Here is a 17,182-nt window from a genome sequence, read left to right on the forward strand (position 1 = left end):
CTAATAGATGTAGCTTAATGGAGTCATATAATTAATGTTTTTATATGAATCTTGAGCCACATACGAATTTTTGTCTTTCTGGATCTAGTAATAACGCTGAAAAAGTTTTGTAAAAACCCCGATTTTGACCAAAATATTGCTCGGATCAAATAGAGATACTAACTTTTGATTGTGACACACATCTGCATATTATGAACAAGTTTTAGCTTTCTAGATTCATTATTTAAAGTCACTTATTTTTCTCTTAAAATAATAGATTTTGTGAAACATATTCATTAGATCATACTGAGACTGCAAAATGTTGACACTAATAATCGGAAGCATACACTGAGAAAGTTTAGAAAAGTTATTTTAACTTTTAGTTCCACTGTTAGAACATGGCACAATACTTTGTATGCTTGCACAGGCGCGTTATGATGATGTGACACCTGTAGTAGTGCAATGGGGTAAGTCCCGGTACATTCGCTCCCCTCTATGTCTTGAGAATTGATACAGCGCTTGTTTCGCCAACATTGGGCACACTACCCCACGGCAGACTGTTAACGAAAGCACGTGCATACATAATGGGCTACCACCTAAGCGACTGGCTCGAAGACTTCTTAAGTAATATAACGCAGTGTGTTGTCATCGATGGCGAATGTTCGTGGGAGACAGGGGTAATGTCAGTAGTGCTCCAGGAAACTGTGGTAGGACCATTGCTATTTCCTATCTACACAAATGATCTGGCAGATAGGGTGAGCTGCAATCTGTGATTGTTCGCTGATGATGCTGTGGTGTCCATGAAGGTGTCGATCGTAAGTGACTGTAGGTTGATACAAGGTGATCCAGACGAAATTTCTAGTTGGTGTGATGAACGGCAACTGGCGCTTAATGTAGATGAGCAGGAAAACATACTCACACTCTTTGGACACAGCATAAGTAGTGTCCTGCTTGACACAGTCACATCGTTTAAATATTTTGGCGTAACGTTGTGAAGCAATATGAAATGGAAATGAGCAACTGAGGATTGTAGGTAGGGCGAATGGTCGACTTCGGTTTATTGGGAGAATTATAGGAAAGTGAGATTCATCGGTAAATGAGACCATATATAGGACGCCAGAGCGATCTATTCTTCAGCACTGTTCGAGTGTTTGGAATCCGCACCAGATCGAATTGAAAGAAGACACAGTATTAATTCAGAGGAGAGCTATTAGATCGTTACCCGTAGGCAGGATCTGCATGCAAGTGTGTGGATATGTTTCGGGAGCTTCAGTGGAAATCCCTGGAGGGAAGAAGACATTCATTCCGGAGAACACTGCTGAGAAAGATTAGAGAATCGGTCTTTGAAGCTGACTGCTGAACGATTCTACTGCTGCCAACATACATTTGACGTAGGGACAACGAAGATGAGATACGAAAAATTTGAGCACATATGGAGCTGTATAGAGAGTCGTTCTTCCCTCGCTCTGTCTGCGAGTGGAGCAGGAAAGAAAACGCCTAGTTGTGGTAGAGGGTGTCTTCCGCCACACTTGTACGGTGGCTTGCGGAGTTTATATGTAGATGTAGTAACCGGAAAACGCCGTATGCTCCCATTTCCGAATGTTGTTACACGAAATACAGAGACCAACAAGTTTCACAGTTCTCAAGACTGTTGACAGTTGCCTACATCAGACGTACAGAGAAGAATGCCAACGCTTAGGACTACTAGAAGACGACAACCACTGGAAATCAACACTATTAGAAGCGTCACCCACAGCCCCAGCTGAACAAACGAGAGTCTTGTTCGCCATTATTCTAACAACATGTAACCCTCGAATCCAAAATAGCTACGGGACCCCCTTCAAAGAAAGGATGAGTAATGGCATACTGTACCAAATCCAACAAGCTCATCCTGAACTAAGCATCGAATTCAGTGACGAAATCTTCAATCAAACACTCATGAGCGTTGAAGATAAATGTTTAGCAGTAAACAACCAGATCTTAGTACAACTCGATACATAAAGTCCCTTCAGAAGTTAAAGTACGATAGCGGCCGTTCACCTCCCAGAATCGAACCTTCCATGACTGAATCATGCATGTTACCATGGCCAGGTCTACCTCCTTCCAGAACTCGACCTAAAGTGTACGGTATCGTTCCCTTCAGCTCTTTGTTCAAATATTCTCAGTCTCCACTTGGCTTGTTGTGTCCCGCTGCTGTCTGCTTTTCAGCTGGCCGAAGACTGTCCCCACCAAAAATACTCCTTAAATTCTACGGAAATTAATTGTTTCATCTTGACCACCTCCCTCCATTCAATTAATATATCATAATGAAATTTAAATAAAATAAATATTACTAGGATTCAATTACATTCACACAATTTAACACATATATAAGTAGTAATTGGTTCATAAATAAATAAACCAGTATTCTTCTGCAAGTGTGCCCACTTTATATGACTACAGATTATCGCTAAATATTACTTAAACCATTATTTATGCCTTCATAACAGAAACATCTTTTGGTTCCCTTTTCAGTTTTGGTGTCCACTAATACATCCAACAGACCACATCTAAATTAGCAATTTTCACTAGTTTTTGCTGTCAAAATTTGAACAAACACACTGTCAGCATAGTAAATTGTTCATTAAATTAATAAACAAGTACGACAAAATATGAGGTACCGATGAGGTGTTTGTTTGTTGCGTAAATCTGGAGAATACTATGTTCTGACATGCAGTTCTGTAATAAAAGATATATAAACTAATTAATCGAGAAATAAATTAGATACGGATGTGTAGGTTTCAGAGATGATGGCTATTGTGCAGTGATAACATCTGAGATACCTTTGTTCAAATGACTTGGAGTGATTAAATGCTGTTAATTCAGAGGTTCATTGCGTAAATGTTTGTTCACTGTGAAATATTAACATCTGTAGTTTTAAAGTTGTTGAAATATTGTTGTGGCATAGGATGAGCCTCATTTTTCCGTGGTTGCCGAAGTTCTCAGATTCGCATTAATATGCAACTGTGATTTATTGTCGAACTTTTAGCATTGTCTGACGCTCCGTCATTTCTGGGAGCATTCTATGTCCTCCTAAGTGACCATCCATCACCAAGATTCTCCGTACTGTGATTAACCTTCATCTGACCCTTTGCTGACGAGCGTAGCTTGCTTCGAGAAGCCGCTGTTGGTCACCGCTCTGAGCCCCACCACCTGATTAGCTCACCTAAATAAGTGTCACATTACGAACCTTTCAAACTAATTAACTTACAAAATGAAGCCAATTGTTTATCTTACAAATCACAGTCTACATTGGGGTACATTTAAACAATGTTTAACAGAAGAAATAAAGACAAACATCAGAATCTAACCAACTTTATTTCAATATTTGTCAATCACAACTGCTTCAGAGCTTTCTGACATCAAGTGATAAACGGCACATCATCCATGAAATATTCTACATTGGTGTGAGTGCTCCATGCTTCGTTGAACTCCAGAATCACAAATACTTCATAATGAGGGATAACTCTACCCCTGAAAATAGTCTTTCGAACTTGTGACCCCCGTTCAGCGTTTTCCAAACAGTTTATTATTCCAGGAAACTAGCACCTAAACTTTGTGGCATCCAGCTGTTTTAGAACCACATCTTCCACAACACATAATGGGGATCGCATCTGTTACCTGTTGTCCTGAGGACATTTTCCTGGAGTTCTGACATGAATGACGAGGATGATGAAAATACGGTGAGTATTTATCGGAGGCAGATGCCTTGTCCCTCGCTCAGCATGTAGTTATTCCACGCCTTACGTCTAGAGTGACAATTCCCGTGGTGTGGGCTGCAGACATCCAGTAATTAGCCTGTGCTACTCATTAAGAACAATATCTTTCTTTGACATGTCGATAGACGCAACAGCTTAACGGGAGCAAGGAAGTTGAGTTTACAGAAAGCCATTTGTTGCTTCATAGTAGTTGATAATGCTTTATTTAACAAGATATGCATAAAATATCAATAACATATCAGTAGCGACTGTCTGAGATTTCAGTGCGACAGATCAGAAATACCAAATTTACACCAAAGTAGCGCTGACAGAACAAGAAGTTTAAGGCAAGTTAACACACTTTACATAATGCGGTTACCCCTTTTAGCATTGCAATATCTCTTTTTTTAAGGGGAAGTAATGACTCTTTAAAATAACAAATTCAACATTTATAAAAATACAACTCGAGAGACATTTAGCCATTCGTAAAATTTCAACTATACGAATGTGTCTTCTCTACAATTACAGAAGAGCATTACCATAACTATTTGACAACCTCTTATTAGACAGTAAACAAGGCAGGTAGCCCTTATTCAGTAAAATTTTACAAGTTCGGGATTACGATAAACAACAACGTGTGAGCGCCTTTGGCACTAGTAATTTAGGAACAGAAGAGCAAACTGGAGTATACGTTCGACATTGGGAGATTTTCAAACATCTACATCTACATCCATACTCCGCAAGCCACCTGATGGTGTGTGGCGGAGGGTACCTTGAGTACCTCTATCGGTTCTCCCTTCTATTCCAGTCTTGTATTGTTCGTGGGAAAAAGGATTGTCGGTATGCCTCTGTGTGGGCTCTAATCTCTCTGATTTTATCCTCATGGTCTCTTCGCGAGATATACGTAGGCGGGACCAATATACTGCTTGACTCCTCGGTGAAGGTATGTTCTCGAAACTTCAACAAAAGCCCGTACCGAGCTACTGAGCGTCTCTCTTGCAGAGTCTTCCACTGGAGTTTATCTATATTCTCCGTAACGCTTTCGCGATTACTAAATGATACTGTAACGAAGGGCGCTGCTCTCCGTTGGATCTTCTGTATCTCCTCTGTCAACCCTATCTGGTACGGATCCGACACTGCTGAACAGTGTTCAAGCAGTGGGCGAACAAGCGTACTGCAACCTACTTACTTTGTTTTCGGTTGCATTTCCTTAGGATTCTTCCAATGAATCTCAGTCTGGCATCTGCTTTACCGACGATCAACTTTATATGATCTTTCCATTTTAAATCACTCCTAATGCGTACTCCCCGATAATTTATGGAATTAACTGCTTCCAGTTGCTGACCTGCTACATTGTAGCTAAATGATATGGGATCTTTCTTTCTATGTATTTGCAACACATTACACTTGTCTACATTGAGATTCAAAATTTTACAAGTTCGGCATTTGACGATGTGACGCGCTTTAGGCATTAGAACTTCCTCAAACAGTGACGCTAGCAAAATTTTTAAGATATACATGTTCATTATTTGACCAACTTGAAGAGTCTCTTTGCCATAAGTAGTTTTCCAAACAGGAAAGGCAACATCGTTTTAAAATTTATGCGTTCAGGATCACGGTAAAAAGATTTGGAATGTCCTCTGGGCATTAGCAATTTTGGAACAATGCTAGAATTTACAGGTTCATGAATCTATAATTAAAGGATTGACAAATCTTCAAAAAAGCAAATTTTAAGGCAGCAATAACAAGACAGGCCGGGTTGGCGGAGGCAAGGCTTGGCTAGGGTGGTTTAGGGTAGCGGACATTTTTATTTAACTTATGTCCGAATGCCATAAAGATTAAGAACTTACCGAAAGATGACGTAGCAAGCGAGGACGTCGCCTCAGTGGCTACTGCAAGACAGGAGGCAGAACAGCACGCCACACACACGTACACAGTCAGCGTGGACCAACCGCGCCCGAGAATCGGCGGGTAGTGGGTAACACGCAGGGGCCAATGTCTCCAACGCTACGAGCAACTTGGGAAGCCGACGGCCAAACACAGGCAAATAATTCATACAAGGCTGGATCCTTCATTGTATGATTATATGATAGCAGAGCAAACACTGGTAGCAGTTACTTCTGTAAAGTATCTGGGAGTAAGCGTGCGTAATTATTTGAAGTGGAAGGATCATATAAAATTAATTGTTGGTAGGGCGGCTGGCAGGTTGAGATTCATTGGGAGAGTCCTTAGAAAATGTAGTCCATCAACAAAGGAGATGGCTTACAAAACACTCGTTCGACCTATACTTGAGCATTGCTCATCAGTGTGGGATCCGTACCACGTCGGGTTCACAGAGGAGATAGAGAAGATCCGAAGAAGAGCGGCGCGTTTCGTCACAGTGTTATTTGGTAAGCGTGATAGCGCTACGGAGATGCTTAGCAAACTCAAGAGGCAGACTCTGCAAGAGAGGAGCTCTACATCACGGTGTAGCTTGCTGTCCAGGTTTCGAGAGGGTGCGTTTCTGGATGAGGTATCGAATATACTGCTTCCCCCTACTTATACCTCCCGAGGAGATCACGAATGTAAAATTGGAGAGATTCGAGCGCGCACAGAGTCTTTCCGCCAGTCGTTCTTCCAGCGAACCATACGCGACTGGAACAGGAAAAGGAGGTAACGACAGTGGCACGTAAAGTGCCCTCGCCACACACCGTTGGGTGGCTTGTGGAGTATAAATGTAGATATAGATGTAGATGAAAATAGGTAAATTCTAAAGGCTGCACACAAGAATACCAAACGCAAGCCCCTCTCCAGACACCGACCAAAATCTAAGGGTTACAGTGACTTCATTATTAAAACAAACGGGATAAACAGGATAATCGTTTAACAATAATGACCAAGCATAACACTTAATTTGATTAAGCAGCCAGCTGTATACAAGGCAGCCAAAAATTTACTTAAGTGAACTTAAGAAATACCAAGATATGTTTCACCTCTCTTCTTTTAAGAGAAGTGGTGGATCTCACCAAGACCTTCCAAGGTGAGTACAGAAAACGGACCAACATTCTTCGGGGCCACTGGCGTTTTCTTACCACAGCTTTACCCGTTGTTGCGATTCATGCACAAGTCGGGCAAGTGCGAACTTGCCACCTTAAGGATCACGCTCGACAATCGACCAGGGTCGATAATCGACCTGAATCGATAATCTATGACGTAGGATATATTACAACAAATTAATTTCACGCACAAGCAATATTGACAAAGACCACCGAAAAGCAAGAAAAAAGAAAACACAATTTAAATACACTACTGGCCATTAAAATTGTTACGCCAAGAAGAAATACAGATGATGAACGGGGTATTCATTGGACAAATATATTATACTAGAACTGACATATGATTACATTTCCACGCAATTTGGGTGCATGGGTCCGGAGAAATCAGTACCCAGAACACCTCTGGCTGTAATAACGGCCTTGATACGCCTGGGCATTGCGTCAAACAGAACTTGGATGTCGTGTACAGGTAGAGCTGCACATGCAGCTTCAACACGATACCACAGTTCATCAAGAGTAGTGACTGGCGTATTGTGTCGAGCCAGCTGCTCGGCCACCATTGGTGAGAGATCTGGAGAATGTGCTGGCCAGGGCAGCAGTCGAACATTTTCTGTATCCAGAAAGGCCCGTACAGAACCTGCAACACGCGGTCGTGCAATATCTTGCTAAAATGTAGGGTTTCACAGGGATCGAATGAAGAGTAGAGCCACGGGTCGTAACACATCTGAAATGTAACGTCCACTGTGCCTTAAATGCGAGCAAGAGGTGACCGAGACGTGTAACCAATGGCACCCCATATCACCACGCCGGGTGATACGCCAATATGGCGATGACGAATACACGCTTCCAATGTGCGTTCACCGTGATTTCGCCAAACACGGATGCGACCATCATGATGCTGTAAACAGAACCTGGGTTCATCCGAAAAAATTACGTTTTACCACTCTTGCACCAGGTTCGTCGCTGAGTACCTCATCGCAGCCGCTCCTGTCTGTGATGCAGCGTCAAGGGTAACCGCAGCCACGGTCTCCATGCTGCTGCAAACATCCTCGAACTGTTCGTGCTGTTGATTGTTGTCTCGTAAACGTCCCCATCTGTTGACTCAGGGATCGAGACGTAGCTGCACGATCCATTACAGCCATGCGGATAAGATGCCTGTCATCTCGACTGATAGTGATACTACGCCGTTGGGATCCAGTACGGCGTTCCGTATTACCCTCCTGAACCCTTTTTCTTGTCATCAGTCTACTGACTGGTTTGATGGGGCCCGCGATGAATTCCTTTCCTGTGCTAATCTCTTCATCTCAGAGTCGCACTTGCCACCTACGTCCTCAATTATTTGCTTGACGTATTCCAATCTCTGTCTTCCACTACAGTTTTTGCCCACGGAAGCGCCCTCTAGTACCATGGAAGTCATTCCTTCATGTCTTAGCAGATGTCCTATCATCCTGTCCCTTCTCCCTATCAGTGTTTTCCACATATTCCTTTCCTCCTCATTCCTTACCTTATCAGTCCACCTAATTTTCAACATTCGTCTATAGCACCACATCTCAAATGCTTCGATTCTCTTCTGTTCCGGTTTTCCCACAGTCCATGTTTCACTACCATACAATGCTGTACTCCAGACGTGCATCCTCAGAAATTTCTTCTTCAAATTAAGGCCGGTATTTGATATTAGTAGACTTCTCTTGGCCAGAAATGCCTTTTTTGCCATAGCGAGTCTGCTTTTGAAGTCCTCCTTGCTCCGTCCGTCATTGGTTATTTTACTGCCTAGGTAGCAGAATTCCTTAACTTCGTGACCATCAATCCTGATGTTAAGTTTCTCGCTGTTCTCTTTTCTACTACTTCTCATTACCTTCGTCTTTCTCCGATTTACTCTCAAACCATACTGTGTACTCATTAGACTGTTCATTCCGTTCAGCATATCATTTAATTTTTCTTCACTTTCACTCAGGATAGCAATGTCATCAGCGATTCGTATCATTGATATCCTTTCACCTTGTATTTTAATTCCACTTCTGAACCTTTCTTTTATTTCCATCATTGCTTCCTCGATGTGCAGATTCAAGAGTAGGGTCGAAAGGCTACAGCCTTGTCTTACACCCTTCTTGATACGAGCACTTCGTTCTTGATCGTCCACTCTTATTATTCCCTCTTGGTTGTTGTACATATTGTATATGACCTGTCTCTCCCTATAGCTTACCCCTACTTTTTTCAGAATCTCGAACAGCTTGCACCATTTTATATTGTCGAACGCTTTTTCCAGGTCGACAAATCCTATGAGAGTGTCTTGATTTTTCTTTAGCCATGCTTCCATTATCAGCCGTAACGTCAGAATTGCCTCTCTCGTCCCTTTACTTTTCCTAAAGCCAAACTGATCGTCACCTAGCGCATTCTTAATTTTCTTTTCCATTCTTCTGTATATTATTCTTGTAAGCAGCTTCGATGCATGAGCTGTTAAGCTTATTGTGCGATAATTCTCGCACTTGTCAGCTCTTGCTGTCTTCGGAATTGTGTGGATGATGCTTTTCCGAAAGTCAGATGGTACAACGCCAGACTCATATATTCTACACACCAACGTGAATAGACGTTTTGTTGCCACTTCCCCCAATGATTTTAGAAATTCTGATGCAATGTTATCTATCCCTTCTGCCTTATTTGACCGTAAGTCCTCCAGAGCTCTTTTAAATTCCGATTCTAACACTGGATCCCCTATCTCTTCTAAATCGACTCCTGTTTCTTCTTCTATCACATCAGACAAATCTTCACCCTTATAGAGGCTTTCAATGTATTCTTTCCCCCTATCTGCTCTCTCCTCTGCATTTAACAGTGGAATTCCCGTTGCACTCTTAATGTTGCCACCGTTGCTTTTAATGTCACCAAAGGTTGTTTTGACTTTCCTGTATCCTGAGTCTGTCCTTCCGACAATCATATCTTTTTTGATGTCGTCACATTTTTCCTGCAGCCATTTCGTCTTAGCTTCCCTGCACTTCCTATTTATTTCATTCCTCAGCGACTTGTATTTCTGTATTCCTGATTTTCCCGGGACATTTTTGTACTTCCTCCTTTCATCAATCAACTGAAGTATTTCCTCTGTTACCCATGGTTTCTTCGCAGCTACCTTCTTTGTACCTATGTTTTCCTTCCCACCTTCTGTGATGGCCCTTTTTAGAGATGTCCATCCCTCTTCAACTGTACTGCCTAATGCGCAATTCCTTATTGCTGTATCTATAGTGTTGGAGTTCAAACGTATCTCGTCATTCCTTAGTACTTCCGTATCCCACTTCTTTGCGTATTGATTCTTCCTGACTAATGTCTTGAACTTCAGCCTACTCTTCATCACTACTATATTGTGATCTGAGTCTATATCTGCTCCTGGGTACGCCTTACAATCCAGTATCTGATTTCGGAATCTCTGTCTGACCATGACGTAATCTAATTGAAATCTTCCCGTATCTCCCGGCCTTTTCCAAGTATACCTCCTCCTCTTGTGATTCTTGAACAGGGTATTCGCTATTACTAGCTGAAACTTGTTACAGAACTCAATTAGTCTTTCTCCTCTTTCATTCCTTGTCCCAAGCCCATATTCTCCTGTAACCTTTCCTTCTACTCTCTCCCCTACAACAGCATTCCAGTCGCCCATGACTATTAAATTTTCGTCCCCCTTTACATACTGCATTACCCTTTCAATATCCTCATACACTGTCTCTATCTGTTCATCTTCAGCTTGCAACGTCCGCATGTATACCTGAACTATCGTTGTCGGTGTTGGTCTGCTGTCGATTCTGATTAGAACAACCCGGCCACTGAACTGTTCACAGTAACACACCCTCTGCCCTACCTTCCTATTCATAAGGAATGGTACACCTGTTATACCATTTTCTGCTGCTGTTGATATTACCCGATACTCATCTGACCAGAAATTCTTGTCTTCCTTCCACTTCACTTCACTGACCCCTACTATATCTAGATTGAGCTTTTGCGTTTCCCTTTTCAGATTATCTAGTTTCTCTACCACGTTCAAGCTTCTGACATTCCACGCCCAGACTCGTAGAACGATATCCTTTCGTTGATTATTCAATCTTTTTCTCATGGTAACCTCCCCCTTGGCAGTCCCGTCCCGGAGATCCGAATGGGGGACTATTCCGGAATCTTTTGCCAATGGAGAGATCATCATGACACTTCTTCAAATACAGGCCACATGTCCTGTGGATACACGTTACGTGTCTTTAATGCAGTGGTTTCCATTGCCTTCTGCATCCTCATGTCGTTGATCATTGCTGATTCTTGCGCCTTTAGGGGCAATTTCCCACTCCTATGACAAGAGAGTGCTCTGAACCTCTATCCGCTCCTCCGACCTCTTTGACAAGACCGTTGGCAGAATGAGGCTGACTTCTTATGACGATCCTGTAAAAATAGCCGCCCACTTGGACGAGCAACCGCCGACCGGGCCCCGTAATCGCAAGCTCGCCGTTCGTCACACGCTTCTCTCTCTCTCTCTCTCACTGTCCCACCGCCCGTCATCAGCCTGCCTCCAACTCCCTCTGGCTCTGAGCACTATGGGACTTAATATCTGAGGTCGTCAGTCCCCTAGAACGTAGATCTACTTAAACCTAACTAACCTGAGGACATCACACACATCCATGGCCGAGGCAGGATTCGAACCTGGGACCGTAGCGGTCGCGCGGTTCCAGACTAAAGCGCCTAGAACCGATCGGCCACACCGGCCGGCTCCAACTCCCTCTAACCAAAGAGCCAGATACAAGAAGACTTAAGCGCTACGCAGTGGCGTAACAGGACAATGGATTGCGCCAGTAAGCAAAGTTATAACAGCTAGGAAGATGAGCTGAGTCACAATCCTCTTGTTTGGGGTGGGCAGACTAGTAGCAAACAGGGCTAGCATGTTCACATGCAATGTGAGACAAAGATGAACGTGTTGTCGTAGCTGTTTTCCTGCTGCATACCAAGATGTTCCTGCAATTTTTCCGCAATATATTGCTTCTCACAGATATTTTTGGCTTTGTTTTCACGCAGCGCTGTTTGAAAATCAATGTACAGTTTACAGTAACCCCAAAATATGAGACTAATACAAAAGAAAAGAAAATGCAGCACGGAGGAGTTTTCGGAATGGGACGGAATTGGAAGACATGATATGGAAGTGCAGACATTACCAACGACTGAAATTTCAGAAATGTTGGATGACTGATTCAAGAGAAAGGACTTCACAAACTGAGCAAGTCAACAGCGCGTAGATCCACCTATGGCTCTTATGCAAGCAGTTATTTTGCTTGGCACTTGCTAACAGAGCTGTACGACGTCATACTGACAGTGATAGTGCCAATTCTGTCCAATTGGAGCAGGGTGTTTGGAGGGCCCAGTCCATAATGACCATACATTTCACAAATGGGGAGAGATCTGGCGTCCTTGCTGGGCAAATTAGGGTTTGGAAAGCTCGGAGACAAGCAGATGGGCATGCGTTGCCGAAATGTAAGCCCAGGTTGGCGTGCTATTAACGCAACAGGACGTCGACTGACGTCGACGTACCACTGTGCTATAATGGTGCCTCGGATAACAACCAAAGCGGTCCTGCTGTGAAATTAAATGGCATCCCGAACCATCACTCCTCGTTTTCTAGCAGGACGTTGGGTGACAGTCAGGCTGTCCAGGGAGCATCCATATGTGTCTCAGTTGGTCATTTTGGCTTAATACGAAATGGAACTCATCACTGAAGACAATTATATTTCATTCAATAAGATTCTAGGTCGAATGTGCTCGCCGCCATTGCAAACGTGTTCGCTGCTCGACTCATGGGCACTGTGAGCTGAGCTGAGCTCCGTTTTTTGACCCGCCTATTAAGGGCCCATGAGGTCACAGAAGCACCAATTGTACATCGGATCGATGATATTGATGAGTCCGGGGCTCTGAGCGCTTCTCTGACTCTTGCTCGGTCCTCACGTTCTGTCGCCTATGTCGACCGCTTCCTTCTTGACGCAGTGTTTCGCCATGGTGTATCCATTCCTGCAACATCGTACAATTGTGGCATCGCTCCTATTCAAATGTCGAGCGATTCGCCATCTGCTTGCACTGACCTCTTTGAGCCGATCCACACATCCTCTCTGAAATGCTGACGTCTACATACATCGTCCAGGAGCCTGTCTGAGGGGGAATAATTGCTGGTTAACTGATTACAAAGAATGAAATTAGCAAAGACTTTATGCCCTGGTATCAACGTGTCTACTACTTACTATCCTTGCCCGCTGGGAGGTGAACTTGCTCTGCAGCGTCACACCTGCATCCACTGGCCGCCAGAGCCTACAGTTTTTCATTATCCGTCGATAGTTGTGTAAAAATCAATTTGTGACCAACCCCTTCGTGCGCGTCATAATTTTGGTTTTTGAATGTATGTAGGCTGTAACTGTCTTCCACCTGTAGTTCTCTCGAAGTCACTTGAAGTTCTCTGTGGGCCTGCCTGAAACCTCAGATGAAATGCTCAAGCTTGTTTTTCACTGGTATTTGGTTTTAATCATTTCTACAGTAGTATCTATGGCGCAGTGGTTAGACACTGGACTCGCATTCGGGAGGACGACGGTTCAATCCCGCGTCCGGCCATCCTGATTTAGGTTTTCCGTGATTTCCCTAAATCACTCCAGGCAAATGCCGGGATGGTTCTTCTGAAAGGGCACGGCCGACTTCCTTCCCTAATCCTGTGAGACCGATGACCACGCTGTCTGGTCTCCTTCCCCAAACCAACCAACCAACCAACCATAATTGCTCTAAAATACACTCCTGGAAATTGAAATAAGAACACCGTGAATTCATTGCCCCAGGAAGGGGAAACTTTATTGACACATTCCTGGGGTCAGATACATCACATGATCACACTGACAGAACCACAGGCACATAGACACAGGCAACAGAGCATGCACAATGTCGGCACTAGTACAGTGTATATACACCTTTCGCAGCAATGCAGGCTGCTATTCTCCCATGGAGACGATCGTAGAGATGCTGGATGTAGTCCTGTGGAACGGCTTGCCATTCCATTTCCACCTAGCGCCTCAGTTGGACCAGCGTTCGTGCTGGACGTGCAGACCGCGTGAGACAACGCTTCATCCAGTCCCAAACATGCTCAATGGGGGACAGATCCGGAGATCTTGCTGGCCAGGGTAGTTGACTTACACCTTCTAGAGCACGTTGGGTGGCACGGGGTACATGCGGACGTGCATTGTCCTGTTGGAACAGCAAGTTCCCTTGCCGGTCTAGGAATGGTAGAACGATGGGTTCGACGACGGTTTGGATGTACCGTGCACTATTCAGTGTCCACTCGACGATCACCAGTGGTGTACGGCCAGTGTAGGAGATCGCTCCCCACACCATGATGCCGGGTGTTGGCCCTGTGTGCCTCGGTCGTATGCTGTCCTGATTGTGGCGCTCACCTGCACGGCGCCAAACACGCATACGACCATCATTGGCACCAAGGCAGAAGCGACTCTCATCGCTGCAGACGACACGTCTCCATTCGTCCCTCCATTCACGCCTGTCGCGACACCACTGGAGGCGGGCTGCACGATGTTGGGGCGTGAGCGGAAGACGGCCTAACGGTGTGCGGGACCGTAGCCCAGCTTCATGGAGACGGTTGCGAATGGTCCTCGCAGATACCCCAGGAGCAACAGTGTCCCTAATTTGCTGGGAAGTGGCGGTGCGGTCCCCTACGGCACTGCGTAGGATCCTACGGTCTTGGCGTGCATCCGTGCGTCGCTGCGGTCCGGTCCCAGGTCGCGGGCACGTGCACCTTCCGCCGACCACTGGCGACAACATCGATGTACTGTGGAGACCTCACGCCCCACGTGTTGTGCAATTCGGAGGTACGTCCACCCGGCCTCCCGCATACCCACTATACGCCCTCGCTCAAAGTCCGTCAACTGCACATACGGTTCGCGTCCACGCTGTCGCGGCATGCTACCAGTGTTAAAGACTGCGATGGAGCTCCGTATGCCACGGCAAACTGGCTGACACTGACGGCGGCGGTGCACAAATGCTGTGCAGCTAGCGCCATTCGACGGCCAACACCGCGGTTCCTGGTGTGTCCGCTGTGCCGTGCGTGTGATCATTGCTTGTACAGCCCTCTCGCAGTGTCCGGAGCAAGTATGGTGGGTCTGACACACTGGTGTCAATGTGTTCTTTTTTCCATTTCCAGGAGTATAGTTCTACCTGTTCGAATGGCTCGCTCTTGGAACAGAAGCCGAAATCATCACCATAGCTGACACTTCATGCGTTATTAGGCAGGGATTGATCGCTGGTAAAATTATTAAATAAGTGAGAAGCCAGCTACAGCAGATCTGCTGAACCAGCTCTGCATCTATTACAGTACCATGTCTTGTGATTTCTCTATGATAACTAGGCGGCTAAGAAATCGTCTGCACTGGCCTGAAGACGCTGCAACGTTTCCACTGATGCCTCGTTTCAAACCGCTTTTTGAGTGGTTGAGAGCAGCGGCAGAACCAATCGGGATGGACATGCGTCATGTTCAAAACGCCGCGCAGGTTGTTGAAAACCGATCCATGACCTGTTTTCACTTTTTTGCAGCACTCCCTCGATTTTGATATGCCGGTCTTAGAGCACAATGGACTTTCACCTCTCTTCCGATTAACACAGAGTTGGTCTGCCACTTTAATACTACGTCATGTAATGGTGGGTTCCTGCTTTGCACGTCCATCAACCCTCCACAGTGCTTTGCAGTGGTGTTCTCCTTCACATGCACAAAACAGCTTACCGCACGGCACTGTTCTTTAAAAACTTGGTGTGCCATTTCACCTTGCGTCCCTTGTTGCGTACTGCGGCACCGCGACGCAGAAATTTAAATTTACATTTACAACGTTTAAATTTGATGCAAACAAATAAAAATTAATTAAGGTAAGTAAAACTTTATGTTTCACTCTAGTATTTCAAAAGAGTAGGAATTGAAATCCGTGGAGAAGAAATAAAAGCTTTGAGTTCTGAAGGTGACACTGTAATTCTGTCAGAGACATCAAAGGACCTGGAAGTACAGTTAAACGGAATGGACAATGTCTTGAAAGGAGGCTATAAGATGAACATCAACAAAATGGAAACGGGGATAATGGAATGTAGACTAACTAAATCAGGTGATGATGAGGGAATTAGATTAGGAAATGAAACACTTAAAGTAGTAGGAGAGTTTTGCTATTTGGGGAGCAAAATAACTGATGATGGTCGAAGTAGGGAGGATACAAAATGTAGACTGACAATGGAAAGAAAAGCGTTTCTGCAGAAGAGAAATTTGCAAACTTCCATTATAGATTTGCCAGGAAGTGTCTTCTAAAAGTATTTGTATGGGGTTTAGCCATGTTTGGATGTGAAACGTGGACGATAAATAGTGTAGACAAGAAGGGTATGGAAGCTTTCGAAACGTGGTTCTACAGACGAATGTTGAACATTAGATGGCTAGATCACATAACTAATGAGGAGATAATAGAATTGTAGAGGAGTTTTCGGCACGTCTAGAAGAAGGGATCGGTTGGTAGGTCATGTTCTCAGGCATCAAGGAATCACCAGTTTAGAATTGGAGGGAAGTGTGGAGGGTAAAAATCGTAAAGCAAGTCCAAGAGATCAATACACCAAGTGCATTCAGAAGGATGTAGGGTGTAGTAGTCACTTGGAAATCAAGAAGCTTGCACAGGATAGAGTAGCATGTGGAGCTGCATCATACCAATCTCTGGACTGAAGGCAACAACAACGACACTTTTAAAAAAAAGTCAGAAAGCAATTGAATCAGATGTCCCACTGTCTTATTGGAATCTTAAAATTGATGTTGCATTTCTGATGATCTAATATAAGTCAATAGGCCTGTTATGACTTCAGTTCAAAGAAATAGTATCGACAGAAATTGAAAGATTTGTACCAGATAAATTAATAATCGACGGAACTTACCCTCATGGTGCAAAAATATGGCAAAACACTATCGCAGAAACAACGAAAAAAGTATGCCAAATTTAAACGGACCCAAAATCCTCAACATTGGTGACCTTTCACAGGAGCTCGAAATTTAGCGCTAAATTCAATGCGAAATACTTATAATAGTTTCGGAAATGAAACTTTGTATCGAAACTTGACAGAAAACCCAGAGATACTGGTTGGTTGGTTGGTTAGTCAATTTGAGGGAGGGGACCAAACACCGCCGTCGGTTGTCCCATCAGATTAATGAAGGATAGCGAAGAAAGCCGGAGTGCCCTTTCGAAGAAACCATCCCGTGGTTTGCCTGAAGCGATTTAGGGAAATCGTGGAAAACCTAAATCATTATGGCCGGACGCGGGTTTCCGTCGACCTCCCGAATGAGAGTCCAGTATGATAACCACTGCGCCGCCTCGCTCGGTTGGTTATGGTCGTATGTAAAGTATGCAGGCGGCAAGACAC

This window comes from Schistocerca americana, chromosome 7 (assembly GCF_021461395.2).
Source record: "Schistocerca americana isolate TAMUIC-IGC-003095 chromosome 7, iqSchAmer2.1, whole genome shotgun sequence".
NCBI lineage: Eukaryota > Metazoa > Arthropoda > Insecta > Orthoptera > Acrididae > Schistocerca > Schistocerca americana.